The sequence below is a fragment of the Antechinus flavipes genome, chromosome 3, assembly GCF_016432865.1.
Source record: "Antechinus flavipes isolate AdamAnt ecotype Samford, QLD, Australia chromosome 3, AdamAnt_v2, whole genome shotgun sequence".
Lineage (NCBI taxonomy): Eukaryota > Metazoa > Chordata > Mammalia > Dasyuromorphia > Dasyuridae > Antechinus > Antechinus flavipes.
The window spans coordinates 263,052,789-263,072,962 of record NC_067400.1 but is presented as its reverse complement, the minus strand read 5'-3'; the positions used below and the strand labels follow the sequence as shown (position 1 = coordinate 263,072,962).

At 47.4% G+C, this 20,174-nt stretch overlaps 1 protein-coding gene across 5 annotated transcripts in view; it reads right to left on the bottom strand.

Annotated features, from left to right (window-relative positions):
• BCOR (BCL6 corepressor) overlaps positions 1 to 207 on the bottom strand; it is a 62,212-nt gene extending 62,005 nt beyond the window's left edge. For all 5 annotated transcript variants that reach the window (XM_051985028.1, XM_051985030.1, XM_051985032.1 and 2 more), the window contains exon 1: positions 111 to 207. The gene's annotated coding sequence lies outside the window, so the exon portion shown is untranslated. The remainder of the gene's footprint in view (positions 1 to 110) is intronic.
• Positions 208 to 20,174: the final 19,967 nt, after the last annotated feature.

Here is a 20,174-nt window from a genome sequence, read left to right as displayed (position 1 = left end):
GGCCGGGGAGCCGGAGGGCGGGGGACAGCTCCAGATGGTGCGCCTTCTCTCCTCCCGCCCGCCCGTCCTTCCCCCCAGTCTCCCCGGGGAAAGGTGTTCCGGGCACTGACCTTAAATCTCCAGCTGGGAAGAGCTGCGTCGAGTGGCTGGCGAGGGAGAGCCTCCGCTCCGGCGCTTTGAAGTTGTTGTTGGGGCTTTTTTTTTTCCTTCCCCCCCCCCCGCCAAGTCTTTAAGAGGCGAGGATGTGGGGTGGGGTAGAGGGGGGAGGGTTAGAGAAAAAGAGGGGGGGTGTTAATGAACTGAGAAAGAACCAGTCCGGGGAAGCGGGGCGAGAATCAAAGTTTGCCGTCTCTCTCTTGGTCGCCCGCTCGCTCTGCCGCGCGCTCTCCTCCCGGTGTCTGCCAGCCAGCCAGCCGGCTGCCCTCGGGGTCGGGCCGGCCGCGGGGGTGGGCTCTCGGCTCCGAAGGGGGAGGGGACAGGGCGAGGAGGAAGGGGGAGGGGGGACGACGGGACGGGGAGGGTTGGATCCTTTAGGCAGGTGGCGACAGGGGTGGCCCCGTCTCCTCTCTTCTGGCTGCTTCGTTTCCCCGTCCCCCGGCTGCTCGCACCCGACCGAGCTCGGCCGAGCGCCCCACGCCGCGGCGCTGGGTGAGCGCTGAACGGATGGCTCCCGGGGGCTGCTAGTAGGAGCGCCGGCGCCGCGGCCGCTCGGGCTCGGGCCGGATCCACAGCGCCATGTTGTCCCTAGCTCTGGCTCTGGCTGGGTGTGTTGCCGAACTCGTCCCCTACGCGGAGACGCCGCGGCTCCGAATCCCTCTCGGGCTCTCTGGCTCCCCCTCCGCCCTCGGCGGGGTCGCCCCCGCCCCCGCCCCACCGCCCGCTCTTCAGTCTGCCCCTCTCCTTCGTGCGCTGCGGCGCCTGCTTCTGCTGTTGTTCAGGCTGCCTCCGTTGTTCCGCGAGGAAAGCGGCTCTTCCTCACCTTGCCGCTGGGAGCCCGGGCTCCGTCTGCTGCACGCTGCGCTCCCAACACAGTTCCCCCCCGCCCTCGTTCCCTCCCTCCACCTCCTCCTCCTCCTCCTCCTCTCTTCTCCTCCTCCTCCTCTGAGCCGCGGCCTCCCCTCCCCCCCGCCGGCGCAGCGCTCGGGCCACCGCCGTCTCGTTTCTCTCTCCCAAGTTTGGGATTTCCCCCTCCCCTAAACTCGTGACCCCTTCACTAATCGGTATCTGGGATTAAGGTCGGGGGAGAAGTGGACAGGTATCCACCTTTAAAGGTTTTCCCCACTATTTTCTCTTTTAATGGATTCTCTCTCTCTCTCTCTCTCTCTCTCTCTCTCTCTCTCTCTCTCTCTCTCTCTCTCTCTCTCTCTCTCTCTTTCTCCCCCCTCTCTTCTCTCCTCTCCTCTCCTCCCTCGCTCTCCCTCCCTCGCTCTCTTTTCCCCTTCCAATACCACCACCGTCGCCACAGCCACTATCACCACCAATCTTTCCCTCTCGCTCTCCAAGCGTTAATACTCGCTTTCGGTTCCCTTCGGCTTCCTCCCTTCCTGACTCTGGCTAGCTTGAGTTTGCTGCGCACGCCGGGCCGGGGCACTGCGCCTGGTCTAAGCTGGGGAGACTCCGGCGGCGACGGCGGCGGCCCGCAGAGACTGAGTGGAGAGAGGCGGAGGGAGGGAAGGAGGGACTGAGGAAGAGAAGGGAGGGAGGGGGCGCGGGAGTTAGGGGGAGGAGGGAGAATGGGGTCTCTCCCAGCCGTTTGCCGAGACTCCCCTCGCTACCCAGAAGGCCAGTGGAGAACCGCAATTACCATAAAGCTCCTCTCACTTCGCTCTGCCAAAGCTGTCAAAACCCCAGCAGCAGCCGCCAGACTCCGCTCCGAGGCTGCTGCTGCCACCGCCGCCGCCGCCGCCGCCTTTCGCCACCAACCCCCTCTCCCCCCCACCCCCAACCGGTGTCGTTCCCACCTCCCGGCACCGTCGCCAGCCTTTCGACCAAAGGAAGAGAGAGAGAGGGTTCAAGCTTCGCCCTTCCCCTTTTCTCCAACCTACCCACCCCACTCTCCCACCTCCAACCTATCCCACCCCTACCCTCCCTCCAGTCCCCTTTCTTCTGGGCTCTTTCACATTTATGTGTCAAGGGGCTACATAAAAATGCCACCCTTGTTAGCAGGCTCCTCCGCCCAATCTCCTGGCCCAAGTTTCCTTACACATTTTAATAGTGTGGGAATTGTTTGGAAATGGCAGGTCCGGGAGTAGGGGGAATTGATTGGGGGAGGGGAATGAACAGCCCTGGAGTTACGGGGCTAAAGGGGGTAGAAATATTCCCTCCCCGACTCCTCCGAGGCAATTTCTTCCTCAGAACGCTCGTAGGGGCCACCTGGACCTTTAACCCTTAGTTACTGAATTATCTATAGCTTTTAATTTTTCTTGGCAACGAGCAACTTTTGGCTCAGACTCTTCACATAAATTTCCAGTCCATCACGCCCGTCTTGAATAATGCCCCAGTGCGCCAAGCTGCCGCCGCATCCAGATCGCAAAGCCCTGTGACTGAGGTGTTCCTTGTGCCGGAGCCAGATCTGACCATTGCGGGATAGGAGAGCCAAGTCCTAGAGGGGCCTGACTAATCTGGGAAAGCCTGGCACCTGACTCAACGATCTCCCTTACTAGGTGCTCAAAGCTTCTCGGATCTGCAGTATAAATATACTATAGAGAGTGGAAAGGGGACGAGAGGAAAATGGGAGGGGGGGAGAGGAAGAGAGCTGTAGAAAAGTCCAAGTAAAAGACCGTGCTTTTAGACTTACAAAACCTTCTAGAAATCAGTTTGAAATGGATGAGGCATGCAAACGTATAGGAAGAAAACTTTGCAAAATTTTTCTCCTAATTCTTTTTAACACATTGGTACACAAATGTGAATTTTTGAGAGCCTTTAAAATGAATAAAAAAGGAAAACCCAAAGTGATCTCTATTGCCAAAGTGGAAAGGGAAAATATTCTATCTACCAGATGTTTTCTTTCTTCTTTTACTTCACTTCTAATAACAGGCCTCTGGCATCATTCTATTTAAGTCCTCGGTCTTTCTGTCTATTAAAAAAATGTTGGCCCTCTCAAAGCAGAAGTGAAACATATCTACCGTTTGAAACCCGAAACTCAAGGCAGAACTATATCGACAAACTCTAGTCAGAATTCAATCTCTAAGCACTATAATTGCTGGAGCAACTGATGAAAAATGTCAGAGACTACCGCCTTTCACCTATGTGCCTTAATCTGGGAGTCTACCTAGCTAGCTTCTATGATGAGGCTGGGCGAAGTTAAGCTTTGGAGAGATGTTTGCTTCCTGTATAGGTCGATAAAGAACAGTTCCAGAATGCGATGCTTGAGAATGGAATGCAGGCTTTTTTTCTTACTGGGTTTCTGGGGGTATGTGGATCTGAAAACTGTCCCACACATTTTTTTAATCTCCGGTAACAAGCAGAAAGACACCTGGACTATTACGTTGTAAAGCTATTTTTTATAAAGACATTTTAGGTCCAGACATTAAAAGTTATTAGAGTGAACACACGTGAGTTACAGATGCACAGCTGGAGAAAAGGCCTCTGGTTTTCTGTACTTTATTTTCTCCAGTCTCACTATAGTTTTAAAAAAAATCCTCAGTGATCTTATGGTCTTTTATTCAATCTCATTTTATCAAGAATGAAAGTTGGGGTGTTCCTAGAAAAAGGGAAAAGAAGAAAATATTTGTGAATATGAATCAGAGAGTGAGATTGAATGTTTTGATTTTTTTTTTTTTTTGGCTTTACTGGGTTAAAAGGTCAAAGAGTTTTGAGACAGTAGAATTGGGTTGGGAGAACCAATTGCATCTCCAGTTTATTTCTGTTCTGCTCAACCCTCAGGGAAAAGTCTTTAAACCAAGAACCCAGTCGGCCTCTCCTTCCTCTCTTCCCCAACCCCCATTCCTTGCACAAGCTTTTCACGGATATCAGTATCAAATGTATAATCCAGAACTTCTGGAAAACCTAGGGGACCAAAGAGGACGAGGTGGCTGAACTGATAGCGTTCAGTTCCCTCGAGTTCCTGGGGGCATGTTTGTCTTATTTGAAAAGTCTGCTAGTTAAAATAAATAGAACAAAATGCTGTAAAATGAAGTGGCCTGCCAATGAGGGATTGGCACTTGGTGGAAATCTGATGCTTGGAGAAAACAAGTCAGTGAATTTACCCTTGACAAAATTTGTTGTGTTCATCTTTTTGAAAATGAGGTCTTGCCCATATTAAGCTCTATGTCACCACAATGAGTCTCAAACTTTAAAGGTTTTCCTGCAATCTAATGAAGAAACTCCCAATTTGTCCACTAATTTTTGTTGAATACTTTCCACCATTTAACATAACTCTAAGGGAAGGAGGGGTCACTTCCGTGCTGAATTAAGAATAAAAATGCCTGGTCTAGTTTTCTGTTCCGAGATACTCCTCCGCATTGCCCCGAGGCCCTGTTTCCACCTTCTAAAGCGAGAACTCCGGGTAGGTGGACTACAGCGAGTGAAGACCGGAGGGTGGGTAAATATCTTGCTTCAGGGACCTCCGCCTCTCGCAAACACACACACACCAAAACGTAAAAACAACCACCACACCACCTCTACGGCCTATCACATTAGAGACTAATAGCCTTAAACTGCATCTGCAGCTCCGTGCACTACCTGACTTCTAGCCGAGAGGGCTGAATAGGCTTGTTAGTCTAGTATCACATAGGAGTCCGCGGTCTGTTCATGGCCGTCCAGATCTCCTTCCCACCCCCCTCTTCCACCGCTCCCCCCTTCTCTTCCTTCTCCTCCCCTCCCACTAGCCCCTCAGGGAGCTGACCCGGGGGTCAGTCCGCTGTACACAGCACTCAGTGAAGGGAGGATTTCAATGAAAGCCAGTGAGCAAAAGGCTTGAGAGCTAGCTAGCCAGTGAGCAAGAGAGGGAATAAGGAGACGAATGAAGCAAAAAAGCCAGGGAGGGAGAGAAACTGACACAAGATATAAAGAAATAGAGGGATGTAGACTAGCTTTTGGGGGATACACAATTAATGTCCTCCCCCACCTCCATCTCCCTATAGTCTCTCTGTAAGTATACAGCATTTATAAAATATGACTAAGCTTCATGCTGGCAGCAACAACTGCTTAAAATTCGATCCAGGATCTCACACTCTCAGAAAATGGGCCAGGTGTTGACATATGGGGTAGACTCCAGGGAGCAGTCCCCAGGTCAAAGCTTCCTCTTTACAATGAAGTCTACCACCATGGTGACCCAACGACCACAGGCAAAAATCAGCACTACCCATTCTGGTCTAGTTCCCTAGTCTGGCAGCAATTCTGAATCTCCTTGCCCTGTGTGTAAACGTTTAGTGGCTGTCAGCCTCTATGCAATTTGTTCATGTGTCCCTAACATTGTTTATTGTGGTACTTGGTTTTACTGGTTGTGTAGGAATCAAAATAAAAAGCCAAGACAATCTTCCACCGTCATTTTATAGAGGCTGCTCCTTCATACTTCATATACTGAACGTGAGATTTTCACAAAATGTGAGCTTCTTGCCTCCCCAATAGAAAGGATTTGGGAGATTACATTCATTGTACTTTTACTTTAAAAATGATAAGGGTCTATTAATACTAAACATTTATGAAAATCAACTAAAGCAGTTCCATCACTCCTACTACCCCTCCCTTACACTCCATATCCTGACTCCAACACCTCCATATCCCATAGAAAAAAATAACTCTGAGCAGTTAGTGACATAGAAGATTCATTAAATGAATCCATCCTCAACCCATTTTCACCTTCTCTTCTCTCCAGTCTACCTTCCATCCTCCCACAGATCGCATCATCTATCTTCCTTCAAGACACTCCACAATGATAACAGCTGAATATGTCTGAAAACATTCTGAGTCTAAACTAAGTCTAAACATATTCTGAGACAAAACTAATTAAGTTTTGTCAAAAGATGCGAGATATCTCTCCCCAAACTATAGCAGTATACCTGGATTATGGAGTGATTGTTATTATTATTATTTTTTAAATAATTTAACATAGTCAGGAACACAAATCCTCAAGACAGCATTCTAAAATTGTGGGGGTGATGGTAAAGGAATGGAAATTAAAATGGGATAAAAAATAGAGAGAAGGCTGAGTTGTATCTCAACATAACCAGGCTGTTAGTTTGTGTTTCACAGGTCTATAGAACCCTGACACAAAATAAGTCTCAGGTTTGTGAAATACCAGCTGCATGGCAGATGACCACTGTTTACCTTTCTCAGTTAATATGTATTCAGGCAGTTCAAAGGAAAATAACTGTATCAGGGTCTTGATTAGCACAGCAGATCCTGGCAGGGCAGAATTCTGCACTCTGGATCGGGGGAACAAGTCATCGAGTCATAGAGCTGCATAATAGCTCTCAATCCAAATATGGTTGGCCAGATGCTTTTCCTAGATAAACCTGAACACCACATCCCACCTCTAATGCTTATATAGAAAGCCTCCCCTTGTGCATATTTTAAATCCAGGCAGCAGGAGGTGGTAAGTGGGAAGCTGGGAGTGGGCAATTCAAATGCCTGGATACTCACAAAGCATGAAAGCTAATGCCAGGATAGTCCCAGTAGTATGATCCTAACCATTTTGTTTCTTAATTTCCCTATTTGCTGACTCTTCACTAAAGGACCAGTAGTTTAGAAAGGAGCTGAGTATGCTGGGAGATGACCATCTTTCTTCTTCCAACCCCCATCCTCTATTCTCTTTCCACTCTTACGCCACTGGCAGGTAGGGAAATTCAGTTGCCAAGATAGGAGATGCTGGAAAGGTAGTAGCCAGCCGAAAGGCAACACTCAAGAGAAACAAAACAGGAGTTGAAAAAACTATCTGGAATTCTGTTCTTTCCCTTGGTTAGATTTACAAAGATGCAAACATGGTTGGGCAGGTCAGGGCAAGGCAAAGGGGAGTGGGTAATGACGGGGGACAAGGAAGGAAAAGAAGGGAGCTAAATAATGAGAAGTTGACAGGTGGGGTGAGAGCAAGAATTCAGAGGAAAGGAAAAGAAGAGGCATCAGAAAAGGTAAAGGAAGGCAAGGGGCACAAAGAGGAGTTGAGAATTCAAATAACAGGAACGCAAGTACTGATGGTTGGTAAGATCTTGAACCTTCAAGCGCCTCACTGACATCGATTAAGTCAGCAAAGGAAACAGAACTGTCAGGACTATCTCCCAATGCAGAAGCTTAAACCAGGAAGGGGAAAAAATGGTACCTAAGCGAAGAAGTAAGGGAGAGTCCACATAGTCTAAGCAAGCAGGAGTCAATTTTCATGATTCCCAGACGCTTTACCTTCACCAATCTAACACTCCCCCACTCCCAAGTATTAACTGCAGAGATACACTTAAATCTTTTTGTTGCTGTTGTTTTGTTTTTAATAAGGCTGGAGATGGCCGGTAGTTTGTGCGAGAAAGTCGGAGAGAATCTTCAGTGTTTCTATGGTATGGAGGCGTAATGCATAATGCACACCGCCTGGAATCCCGGCCATTAGTGGCCTGCCCATGACACAGACAAATGACCGCTAGGAGAAGAAAAATCCAGCTAGATCTAGAGTTTAAATATAACAGCATGGAAGGAAAGAACGACATTATTTAAAAGTGTGTTTTTGTAGACACTAGCATACATTTCAATGATTTGAAATAGGCGATGAATCACTGACTCACTAGTCCCCTTTTCTAAAAGAAGTGTGTGCGTAAGGGGAGGACTGTGGAAGCAAAGGCAAAGTGGGAGTCGATGGTCACAGGGCTGGGTGCAGCGGAGATGGGCGGGCGGTGTCGAAGCCATTGGTAAACGGGGGAAGCATAGAGCAAAGACTTGGTTTGCTCCGAGCCTGCCCCAAGCAATCTGCTTTTTGGTAAATTTGGGTTTGGGGTCAATCCAGTGGGGGAGGGGAGTGTGAGATGAGGGGATGTGCCTAAGTAAACCTGTGGTCTCCAGGAAGTAAAACATTCAGGCTATTTTCCGGGAGGGGGGGGGGGCGAGGAGGGGGAGGGAAGGTTAGAAGGAGAGAGAAGGAATAGCAATTGGGGTATTTTCCCCATAGGCTATACTTAAGCAAGAAATGGCTTGTAGAAGAGAAAATATATATTCCTACTCATACCCCGAAAGGCCCACAATTTAAACTGTTGAACCTGCCTTTTTCTAGGACACTCGAGAGGACCCCCCCACCTCCAGCAGCTTAAGGCAACACAATGTTTTTTAGCAATTAAGGAGAGATGGGGGTGGGTATAAAGATAAGCCACTTTTTTTTCCTCCATGCAAGTGTGAAAGATAAGATAACACTAAGCTGGGGCAAAGCGGCTGCTTACAACCTCCCCCCAGCGATTTTGATCGGTCACTTCTTATCTTGCAAAAATGCTCTTTTCGAAAGCTGCATCTAAAAGAGCAAGAGAGCGCCAAAGGAAAGCATTTTCCCAGGGAAATGGCATTTAAAATTCACCTTCTTTTCACCGGGAGTTACCTCTGAATCCTCGGGGCTCGAAAAGGCAAAAGAAGACCTCAAACTCGAGTTTTCAAGCCTGGGTTTTGAGGGCCAAGATTGTTCCAGTAATTAGACAAAATAAAACCTGGGACGTGTGTATGGAATTTATTCTGCATCCAACCTTACCGTCTCAGTCATTAACCACAAGTATTCTACCAGGTTTTTCTTCTAGTTAAGGAATGGTGTTTTTGTTTTACTAATCACTCAGTGTTGAAACTAAACAGGTAGTTGCATTTGGGAGGGTCACATAACTATGTCAACATGTGATAGTTGTTAATGCAAAGAAACTCTGCTGACTTTTACAATCCTCAGTAAAAGAAGGCAAAGCACCTCTCGCCACAGGACACAGGAGCACCCAAAAGTAGGTAGTATCCCGATGATTATTGTCATGGTTTTAAATATAAAATACTTCGTGCACAAGTACGTTCCGAGAGTATTCCGCCAAATCACTCGCCATGTGAGTTTGTTTACCCTTGATGATTTAGATGAAACTGAAGATTTTTAAGTTAAAAGCCTAGGTCTAGACAGTTGATCCCAGGCTACACCTGAAGAGCTCAGGGATACAAAGAAATCTTGATTGGGGCCTCCCTTTTTGGGTCAATTCCCTACTTACCTTTAGCTCCTAGGCCTAATCAAAAAAACATTTTTTTATATCCATCCTTAGCCCAGGGCTCGGCTTTCCCAGCCGACAAAATTCCCAGTGCCGCCCCAACTTTGCCATTCTTCTCTTAGATATACCGAGGATCCCTCTCCATCCAGGTTTCCGATTGACTAGTAATAGCACGGTAACGAATGTATGTACTCATTAGCCCAAGTACATTTGCGAAGCTACCCATCCACTGTCCCAATGACTTACACATTTCACCCAAGTAGACTCCCGAAGGATGCGTAACGACGCCGTAAAAGACACACACACACACACACACACACACACACACACACACACACACACACACCCATCAGTTGTACCCGGATATACTTTCCCAAACCCGATGAACATATTTGCACCCTGCAAGAGTGCGGATGCACACACACACACACCCCGACAGTTTCCTCGTTTACGTCCCCCTCCCCATTCAGCCCGGGGCCTCCAGTCCGGTTGGGCTAGGAGCCTGGCCACTGGCTTTCCCTAGAGGGAGGAGAAGCAGCCGCCGCAGCAGTTGCAGACGACCCGGGAAGCTCCTCCTCTTGCCCTTCTCCGAGAAGCCCGGCCGCAGCGTAGGCTCCGAAGCGAGTGGGCAGCCGATGACAGCATCTGCCTCACGTAAGCCCCACACGAGCACGATTAGTCACCGCCAGAGTTCCCCTCGGGCGATCCGCCTGGCGGAGGCTCAAAACCCAACCCGGACCAGGGGGGTGGGGGAGTGGGGACCCGGGCGGGAAACTGAGCAGGGAACGCGGGACCCGGGTATCTCGGGCTCGGCCCGCTTGGGCTCGGTCCTGCTCGGCCTGGGGGTGGGGGATGGGAAAGGGAACTGTAAACTAAGCCGAGCGGGGCCGAGCCGCTCCCTCCCTGGCGCCGCGGCGACCAAGAAGCTTTTCATCTTCCCGGCCGTATCAGCAGCCGCGGCGGCGGCGGCAGCGGCAGCGGCAGCGGCGGCAGCAGCAGCAGTTCACGAGGCTCGGCGGCTGCAAGCAGCGCTGCACTGCACGGCCCAGCCCGGCCCAGCCCAGCGCTCCCGCTGCCTCCTCCTTCCTCGATCCCCTCCCCCGCCCCGCCCTGCCTGGGCTCAGGGCCTAGGCCCTAGCAGCCCCGCGGCTCTCCCTCCCAACCCACCACAAACCCCCGCCTCTTCCCACAGCCTGGCAGCCGTGGCGGCGAGGGGGGGAAGGAAGGGGGGAAGGGGTGTGTGTGTGTATGTGTGTGTATGTGTGTGTGTGAGAAGGGCGGGAGGCAGGAAAGAGGAGGAGGAGGAGCAGGAGAGCAAGCGCGCTTTCCTGTGAACTGCGGGAGCTGCCAGAAACTGAGAGGTTTCCCCGGGCGGGTGCCGCTCCGAAAGAGCAACTCGGCGGCTTGCCGGGTGCTTCCTCCGGCTCGAACCTGGGAAACCTAACAGTCGGAGCCGCCGATGCAGTCACGGGCCCGGAAGCTCTCCCCCCTACCCCCCGCCGTATGTGGCGCCTTGGGCCACCAGGAGCGTTCCATGTTCCCGCATCGTCAGCTTCCCTTATTCCCTTCTCCACTGGAACAGTGCCGGACGACCCAGTGCAGCCCCAGAGACTTCCCGGAGCCTGGGCAGGAGGCCGACAGCAAGCGTTAGCTGCTGACTTGGGGCACGGTCTTCCCCACCCCTCCTTTTCTCTTCCCCCCATCCCCCCGCGGGAACACCTGTTCTCTGGGCCCTACAGTTAGGGGCATGTCTCTCTTGGGAGTGGCTTTTAGCTAGAGTAGTGTGCAGGATCTGGCGGGGAAAATGGGCCCCAGCAAAATCGAGGCTAGATAGAGTTGTCTCCTGACTGATTTGTACTCCCACCTCGGTACATGCACAACTGTCCAAGCTCCAAACTGTCTTAAGTTTTTTCGGGGTTGGGGGGTGGTGGTGAACAAACCACATTAGAATCCATTCGAGTTTTTCTTGTCTTCAAGGTCTAGAGCTTCCCACAGTAAAACTATTTTAAAAGTATGTATATAAAATGTCTTTTCCCTGCTTCGCTTTTTCCTACTTCCATCTCAAACTCCAGTTTAGAAGATAGCCCATCTTTTGCCTCCAGGATCGAGGGTCTCTTATCTGTCCTCGACATGGGGAAATAACCCCAAAAAAGCAACTAATTTCTTAGGGTAGAGGCCTGCAGCTCGAATACTAGATACTAGTACAGATCTCGATGTCCTAGTCACACCGTTTTGGAAATTAGGCATTGAAACATTACGGGATTGGTAACGCTGCTCCTTTTCCCAAAACCAATTGCTCCACTCTGCGCTTCAGCGGGGGAGGGGAGAGAGAAGGCGAAGGATAACGGTGGAGGTGCAAGGCGCGGGGAGCTGACTCCCGAATCTGAGACAACACTTGATCCCCTTCCCCTCTCCACACACACCTACTTCGTGATCATCCTGCCGTCTCCTCTTAGCTCGAGTTCTGGGTCGAGAAGACGTTGTGCCAGCGAGAGTTGAGCTAGAGCGCAAAGTGGGGTGGGGGTAGGGAGAAACTCCCTTCTTTAATGAGAGTGCACACAAGGGCTGGCTGCGAGGATTATTACTGCTCGGGCTGAGGAAGGCGGAAGGGGTGGGGGAAGAAGGGCTGGGAGGTAGCGCTGCTGCTGCGGGCGTTGTGTGTAGCAGCAGCGGGGCCACGGAGTCTCCGCCTGTCTGGCTGTTAATCGCACGTTTTCTGCTGTTAAAAAAAAAAAAAAAGCTAGACGTAGCGGCCGAATTGAGAGCGACTGTGTGTGTGTGATGAAAAGATGGCGAAGTATTCCTTTTTCCACTACCCCCCTCCCCCCAGCACTTTACAGGATAGATATCACAGTCTGTCTATTCCTGGCCTTTCACTTCCTCCCCCGCACTCTTTCAGCTGGACACCATTCACTGCCAGGCGCCTCTTGGTGGGTCTGTACCATTTTCTATCTTTTGTTTTCCATTGCCTTTGCAAAATGTTCGCTTTTGTCTCGAGCTCTGGTTAAACTAAACTTATGGTTTTAATGTAAGGCAGTTCGTGTGAGGAGGGGCCGGGGGATTTTGGCAGCAAAGGAAGGGAGGGACGGAAGGATGGTGGAAACTTCTCCTGCAGAGCTTCCCCGCCACTACCGCCCTCCAACACAAAAACACATACACATATACACATCCCCACTCCCTATGCGGCGTCGTACCTCCCCTTTCCTCCCTCCTTCAAGAGACAACTCCAAGCCAGGAAGGAGATTAAACCAGAGGGTCCTAGTGACCACAAGAGCAGGAAGGAACCTTTTTTTTTTTTTTTTGGGGGGGGGGGGTTCTGCCTACTCTAGAGATTGAAATAATATGACCTACCTACACTTTCTCAAATCTGCTAAAATCGCCCCCCACACACACCCTTTCCGGGTTATCACTTGGGGCTTTATGTCGATGGGGGCATTTCTTTGGCAAAAGGATCAGAAAGAGAATAGACCAAACAACTTCGTTGAATTGAGGAGAGGGGTGGTGAAATAGTAATCACAGCTTACCCTGGAATGAGAGAAAGAAGACTGGGAGAGGGAGGGGACAGAATTTTAACTAGGAGACTTGTTGCTAAAAGGAGTCAGCTAGTGATAGGTTTTGCTTTAGTTTCTGTCTTTATGGGGGATGGAGGGCAGTGGGAGTGAAGGTAAGCAAATATAAAATCAAAGGGAGGGAGTGTGGAGTTGGCCAGAAAGACCTTTTATTCGTTCTCTTGAACATGCAGGCCCCTAAACTGCTCTCCCGAGGCTTACTGTCCTCTCCCCCCCCCCCCCCCAGTCTTCCCTACTGCCAACTACATTAAAAAAAAACAAAAAAACAAGCTACCTCTTAAAGGAGGTGGCCTCCGTGCTGAACTCAAGAGCAAGGTTACTTCTAGATCTCCCGGGGTCCATATAATCTATATCGGCACTGCTCACCCGGCAATTTTTTCTAAGTCTGCAATTAAGTGCGGCTAAGCCATCTCCTCTTTTAGTGTCGATTATGTCAGATGCACATGGCCTTGTACTCCGGCCGAGGCCTCTACGATTAGTCACAGACTCACTTCGCCCCTTTTCCTAATCGGGCTTTCCCAGCCAGCATTTATTTGTGGCTGACTTCAAGGTTCTGGCATAGAGCCACCCTGCTGGGGGGAGGAACAGCAGGGCGCAGGATATGGAGCCTGCACCTATCCCAATACAGTACACCGAGTGCTAGTGAGGAAAGGTTTAGCCTTGGCTTCTCTCCCTTTCTCTCTTTTCTTTCCCCCCTTCCCATCTCCTCCCTCCCTCAGAGCAGGCGAAATCCATTTGTGTGGTTTCATTTGCATAAAAATAGGACAAGTGTTTCTGGTTTGAACGCAAGAGGCGAAATCCTTATTGATGTGTCTGTGTGGAGACTTCGGTTGTCGGAGCAGTTTGATTTAAGGTGTTTGTGTTGCCTTCTGCGAGAAATTAGAGGAAATCCTTATCAACGCGGGCTGCCGGACTCCCGCAGAGCATTCATCTTCCCTACTCCCTCGGTCTGTGCTCGGGCAGCCCTAGTTCATACCGAACAGGTTGTGGAGGGCAGGCGAGCAGCCCATTATTAGTCATAAAACTGGGCTACCTAATCACCAGCTGCCAAAGCGTTTACGTGTGGCGCTTCCCAATGTTTCCTTTAGACGTCACGGACCTTCGTCTGTTTCGTGATCCTGACATCGTGTGTCGCGTGATGCGGTCTAATAAATTGTCCACTTCTTCATTTCAGCTGCATTGATTTTCTCTCCGGGGTTTCCACTGCCCCGCTCTCTTTAGCTGTGGCTATAGCCGAAGGGAGCTTTTACAGCCAGTCTCCAGTTTAGGCAAATATAAAGGAGACCGGCCCAATGCCTCGAGGCCAATAAATCAATCATTAACTCGGGTGCCTGGCTTATTCCAAAGCAGCTTTACGGTGGGGCATGACCTGGTGAGAGGGAGGTAGGAGCAGCTGGAAAGGTCCCTAGGCATTATAGGTGGGCAAGAAGGATTGGTAAAAATCGAGTGTGGACCCTCAGCCCTTCCCTTCTATCACTCACTCTCCCCCCCACCTCCTCAAGCCTTTCTCTGACATCGGGGGAAGGCAGGTTCCTGTCCTTCAAGTCCACTTTATCTGTGGTGAATAGTAACTAGAAATTCTTGCTCCAAAAGGCCAGCGAGTCTCAGTCAAGGCCTGCTCTCTAGCAGAGTTGGCTCACCACCCCCCACCCAGCTGCTCTCCCGGTAGTTTAGCAAGGTCTCCCCGCTTTTCTGTTATCCAAACCAAATAACCACTATTGGTTACCATAAAACCCATAGTCCACTATCCTCTTGGCACACAATGGGTTAAAAGCCACAACTCTGCGCTGGCTCCTCCTCGGGCTGGTAGGAAAGGATCAAAGTGCTTACTGGGAAGGAAACACAAACACACTCAAAACTAGGTTTGAAAGGGGCCAAAGTTAAAGTAATTCCTTAAGGGACCGTGTCGACTGACTTTTCATACTTTGGGGGAAGGGCACAGCAGTGGGAGACAGGGAGGGGGAGGAGGTGAAGGCCTGTGCGTGATTCCATTTACCAAGTTTCCCCAGCCGGGAAACAGCCAAGGAGGGCAAGAGGGAGGACAGGGCTAGGCTGCCTGCCAGAGGGCCTTGAGTGGGAGATTACTCACCACTAGGCCTCGGGTTCTCACGTGTGAGCTCAGGGACCCAGGAGGACCTCTCCCCCACTCAAGGCCGGGCCAGGCTAAACCAGGAGAGTAGCCACAACCTTCCAAAGACGGTCGAGGCTGAGACTTAGGCTTAGCAGCGTTAGGAAACAGCAGGCCTCCTCCAGTCTGAGCTCTTAGCAACCCAGCTGCGGTGAGCAGACAGTTCTCTTCCTCTTCCTCTCCCCCCCCCCCCCTTCCCTCCCTGCCCGAGTCTTGCGCCGTGTGATTTACTTTCTGCCTGGTTGAGATGCAGATATTCACTTGTCAGTTCAAGGGCAGGACAGAAACTCTGCAAGCAGAGTCTTGCGAACAGGAAATTTCTCATTTACTAGGTGCTGCCTCCCCTCCCATCCCCATACCATAAAAAAAGAAAAGCACCAAACCCTAAACAGAGCAATCATGTACAGAGCCTCGGCACGTCTCCTCCATCCCTCTCTTCGCACATTCCTGGGCAGGCACACCATTTCTGCGGATGCTTTCGGGGCAGTCATTCCTTCCCCAACCCCTCCCCCATTCCTTATCCAGTCCGGGATCTGGGTGGTTGGTCCCTCGCTTGGAGCTCCCCGCGCTTACTGCGGAGGCGGAGGCAGCGGCATCCGCGGCCGCAAGAACCGGGCCGAGCCCGGCGGGAGAGCTCGGGTGGGGCCCGGAGGCTTTGCCCTCAGATGGCGGAGTATTGTTGCTTATGCACGCAGCGCTCCGAGATGCTGGGGGAAGGGGCCTCCTTGGAGAGTTACATGTTTTCGTCTTTTGCAAACTAAACAAGAATTGTTCTCTCGAGCCTGGTACACGCGGAGCCGAGAAGGCTCCAAGGTCAGTCCTTTCTAGTGTTTAGGGGAGTAGGGGGGAGATATTGGAGGAAGAAGAAGAATGGAACCCCAAGGTTTGAATTGCAGATATTGAGGAATATTATGGTAGGGACTCGGGCCAGACTCAACTCAGATTCACAAAGTTACTAGGGAAACTCCATTTTTATTTATTTATTTACTTGTTTATTAATTATTTGGCTCCTACTTTTCCTCTGAGGAAAACACAAAGGACTCTGAGGTCGCCTGCCATCTCACATCCCACTACTTTTAATTTCTTGATTAGAGGCTGTTTTTTTCCTCACCATAAAGACTAATGTGAAACATGTTGGTTTGGAATGAGTGGGCTCTTGTCCTTTTTTTTTTTTTTTTTTTTTTTTTTTTTTGACCGATCTCTCTCTGTGTGTCTCTCTCTTAGGAATCTTAGAAAACTTATAAAGGCAAGTTTTATTTGCTGAAGTCAGGGGATGAACTGGCAGGTTTTTGCAGACATTTACTAAATCAAGTAAAGTGTAATTATTTACCCACTTAACGTGTTTTAATAGGTAGCATTTAGCTAATACTAATGTCTTTTTATGAATAATGATGGTATAAAAGAATGCCCTATGCTTTTTTTCTCCCAACATCTGTACTGTCTAAATGGTATTCCAATTTTAAAAAAACAAACACTTATTTGAGTTTTTCACAAAGTAAAGTTTTCGAGAGATTTTCTACATAAAGTTATCCAGACAAGAGTATTATGATAAATTATTTTGAAGTATTTTTATCTGGGGTTTGCTTTTCCTCTTGGAACAAATCCATCAGTTCATTTAAAGTCTCAATGAAATTTTTAGAAGGTAGATTGGAAATTTGGGTCCCAAGCGATCTCTGATAATAGACCTCAAGTGATGGTGGGGTTTTAAAGGAAACTTTTTACAGTAAGAATAATGCTGGTGCCTTAGCTCAATATCCAGTCCAAGGAATGAGATAGAAAAGGATGCAAACCTAAAAGCAATGTCATTTCATATGCTTCGGTACATGCAATAACGGTTTTATTTAGGGTTATAGAAGAAGAAAATATGAAAGTGGAGCAGATATCTTCTAGGGAGGCTGAAATAAGGCCTCATAACAAGCCGTAAATGTTATATTTAATCCATTTATAGAAACTTTTTTTGCTTATCGGAGTGTCATTAGTACAAGCATTGTCTGATAGACCACAGAAGTAACATACTTGGTTAAAGGAATATGTGTCACATCTGGAAAAGTAGATTAATTCTCTAGAAGCAAAAAAGACTAAATAATAACCTGCATACACCTCAGCTGTGATCAACCATTTTCTATTATTAATGTGTGGTAGTTACTGGCGTCAAGAAATTATGATCATATTTTCTGAAAATAGAGAACAGATGAGAATGTATTTTTATTCTAGAATCATATATTCAGGACTGGAAGGGACCTAAGTAATCACAAGGCTGGAGGTATCTTGGTATTTTTTGAACAGATATCCTCAAGATGTAGCATACCTCCAACAATCACACCACTCTGTTCAGTAAATTCTAATGGCTCCCTATTACCTAAGTCATATATAAATTGCTCTCTTTCTCTGTGACAGTCCTTCACAACCCAGCTCCTTTCTATTTTGCCAGTCTTCTTACATTTCACTTCCCTTCCTGAATTCTATAACCAAGTGACATTGGCCTCCTCTGTGCCTTCAACAAGTCACTCTTACCTCCAATTCTATGCCTTTCCATTGGTTGTTTCCCATTACTGAAGATTCTCTCTAGAGAGAGAGGGCCTTCTCTAGGGAAGGCACTAGACTGGAGGAGGGTCTTGGGGAAAGGGATTTGAAAAAATCTTGATTAAAGTCAGGAAGCCAGGATATGAAGGTGAGAAGAAAATGCATTCCTTCTTCAACCCCATGAAATTTGTTTAAACAAAGCAGTTGTTATTGTTAATAATAATAGTATCATAGATTTGGAGCTTAAAGGAATTTTAGAGGTCATCTGATCAAGCTGATATTTAGTCTTTAAGCTTTATAGAGAGCTTTATTTACATCCTCTATTATAATCTTCACACTACCTACCCTACCACACTAATGACATAAGTTGTAAAAAGAATTATTATTATTGCCATTTTGTAGATGAGGAACCTGATCTGACTGCTTACATGACTTATCCAAGGTCACTTAGAATTAACTGTTGGACAATCATAGGACTTGGCTCTAGAACCTCTGTAAATTCAGTGCTCCTGCATTCTATAGAGTGTCCATCCAAAAAAAGAGTACCAAATTTACTCATGGGGGGAGGGATGTCCATAGTAACTGTATAGTGCTACATTTTTAGTCGCCATATAGAGCCACAGATCTTAGATCCTATTTTTTTTTTTTTTAACTCTTCTCAACAATAGTCCTCCCTCCAAACCAACTTTTTGTGGATACATCTAGCGATTCTCTTGGTTTGTTTTTACAATCTACCTTGGTTGTTCAAAATTGAAACGGAATTTTTTAAAAGTTTGTTCCTTCCTGTAAGAAACATTGCTAATGATATTGTATTGATATCTTTTACTCTGTAATCTGAATATAAGATCAAGCCTTCTACTAAGTGAATTATTAAGGCTTATTATAAAATGTAGGGATGGTAAATGCAGTAAAGATTTTACACATGTGCAGAATTATACCTAGAAAATTTCTTGTCCCTACTATGTTCCAAACTGTAATTCTTTAGGATTACTTTTTTTTTTGGGGGGGGGGGGCAATACTACATTGTAATTTTGAGTTGGCTTTTTACATTTATGGAGAATGTTTTTCTTTCTGATTTGAATTTTAACAAAAGTTACTCTGCCCTCCTCTCAACTATGGAGCAAAGGTAGTATAAATTGATTAAGAGGAAAACACACCATCCCTCTGAAACTTGATAGTACCTGAAAGGTGGGAAGAAGAGGTTCAGTAGATTTTCTAGACCACATTCCTACTAATCACCTCCAGACACTATGTTAAACGTCAAACCAGTAAACTTTAGCCATTTTTGTTTTTGTGGTGGCTCCATAGTGGCTTTAGTGTTCTGATGGCTCATCATAAAAATGTATTTCAATTGGTTGTGAGAGAGAATAGTCCAAGGGTCCTCAAACTTTTTTAAATAGGGGGCCAGTTCACTGTTGGAGGGCTGGATTATAGTAAAAACAAAAACTTTGTTTTGTGGGCCTTAAAATAAAGAAACTTCATAGCCCTGGCTGAGGGGGATAAACATTCTCAGCTGCTGCATCTGGCCCGCGGGCTGTAGTTTGAGGACCCCTGGAATACTCTGTTTTTTACGTCCAAATATCGTGGCCTGGTTTCATATAGGCCGTGATTTGTTTCCTGGTCTTTCTGAGATGTCATAGTGCCTGGAGGAGCTTTTTAAGATATAACTGAAACAGAATTAAGAAGATACCCTCTTCTCTGTGAGGTAAAACCTAGAATATGGTCTGCTTCAAAGAATTGATAATTGTCACATTGCACCCAGTGTAGACAGTTAAGTTCCTCAGTGGATGTCTTCTGGGTTTCAAAATGTCATTATCTGAGCCCCATTGTTTGCATATGAAATTCATATGACTTGCCTACTGGCACAAGCAAAGAAAAACAACCCTCCCCCCAACTGTGTCTTGAAGATCAATCCATAAAATAATAGAAGAACAATCTTTCTTTAAAATAGCCACTGTCCTTTCGTTAAATCTGATGGTGATTTATGTAGTACTGAATTTCTTCTCCAATTGACTTCCTTTTTGTTTATGCATTTGTTTCACAAGATTCACCAGAGTTTCTCAGTCTTGGACATAGTCATCATTGCCACATGAAAAATGTGCAGAAGATAAGTTCCTGGAGTTGATTGGTATATTACAGGTTTCTATTTTTGCAAAGAAAACAATAAATATGAGACAAATTCTTCAATTTAAGTATTGTTCTGTAAGGGATGAAGTGTTGGATTTGAATGCTCCCACACTGTATTATATGAGGAAGTCACTTAATTTCAGCCTCAGTTTCTCTAGCATGAATAATACATACAGGATCTTATATGTAGGGCTGGAAAGAAATTTCAATGTCAAGAAGTAACAAGCATGTTACTCTATGCTGGAAGAAGTTAAAGCCTAAAGATGATATAATTTACACAAAGACACACAAGTTGTAAGGATTTAAACTTAGGTCCTCGGATCCCAAATCCAGGACTAAGAGCATCTATGTTACAGATTATTGAATGAATCATTGGGATAGTATATGGAAAATATTTTGTAACATGGCATTTTTGCATTATATAAAAGCAGCAGAATAGAAATTGAGTAAAAGCCTGATGTACTATAGCTATAGATGACCTTTGAAATGGTCTACAATTTGGAATATAAAATCAACTGTTATTATTTACTGACACACATAGATAAACAGAAAACAAAGTCATAGTGTTTTAGGATAAATAGTGATCAATGGACTAGAAATATAAAGGTGATCCTCACATGCTCACAATCTCTTTCCTATGTACAATTCAGGATGGTTTTTTCAAAAGATGAGACTTGGAACTCCTTCAAGGAC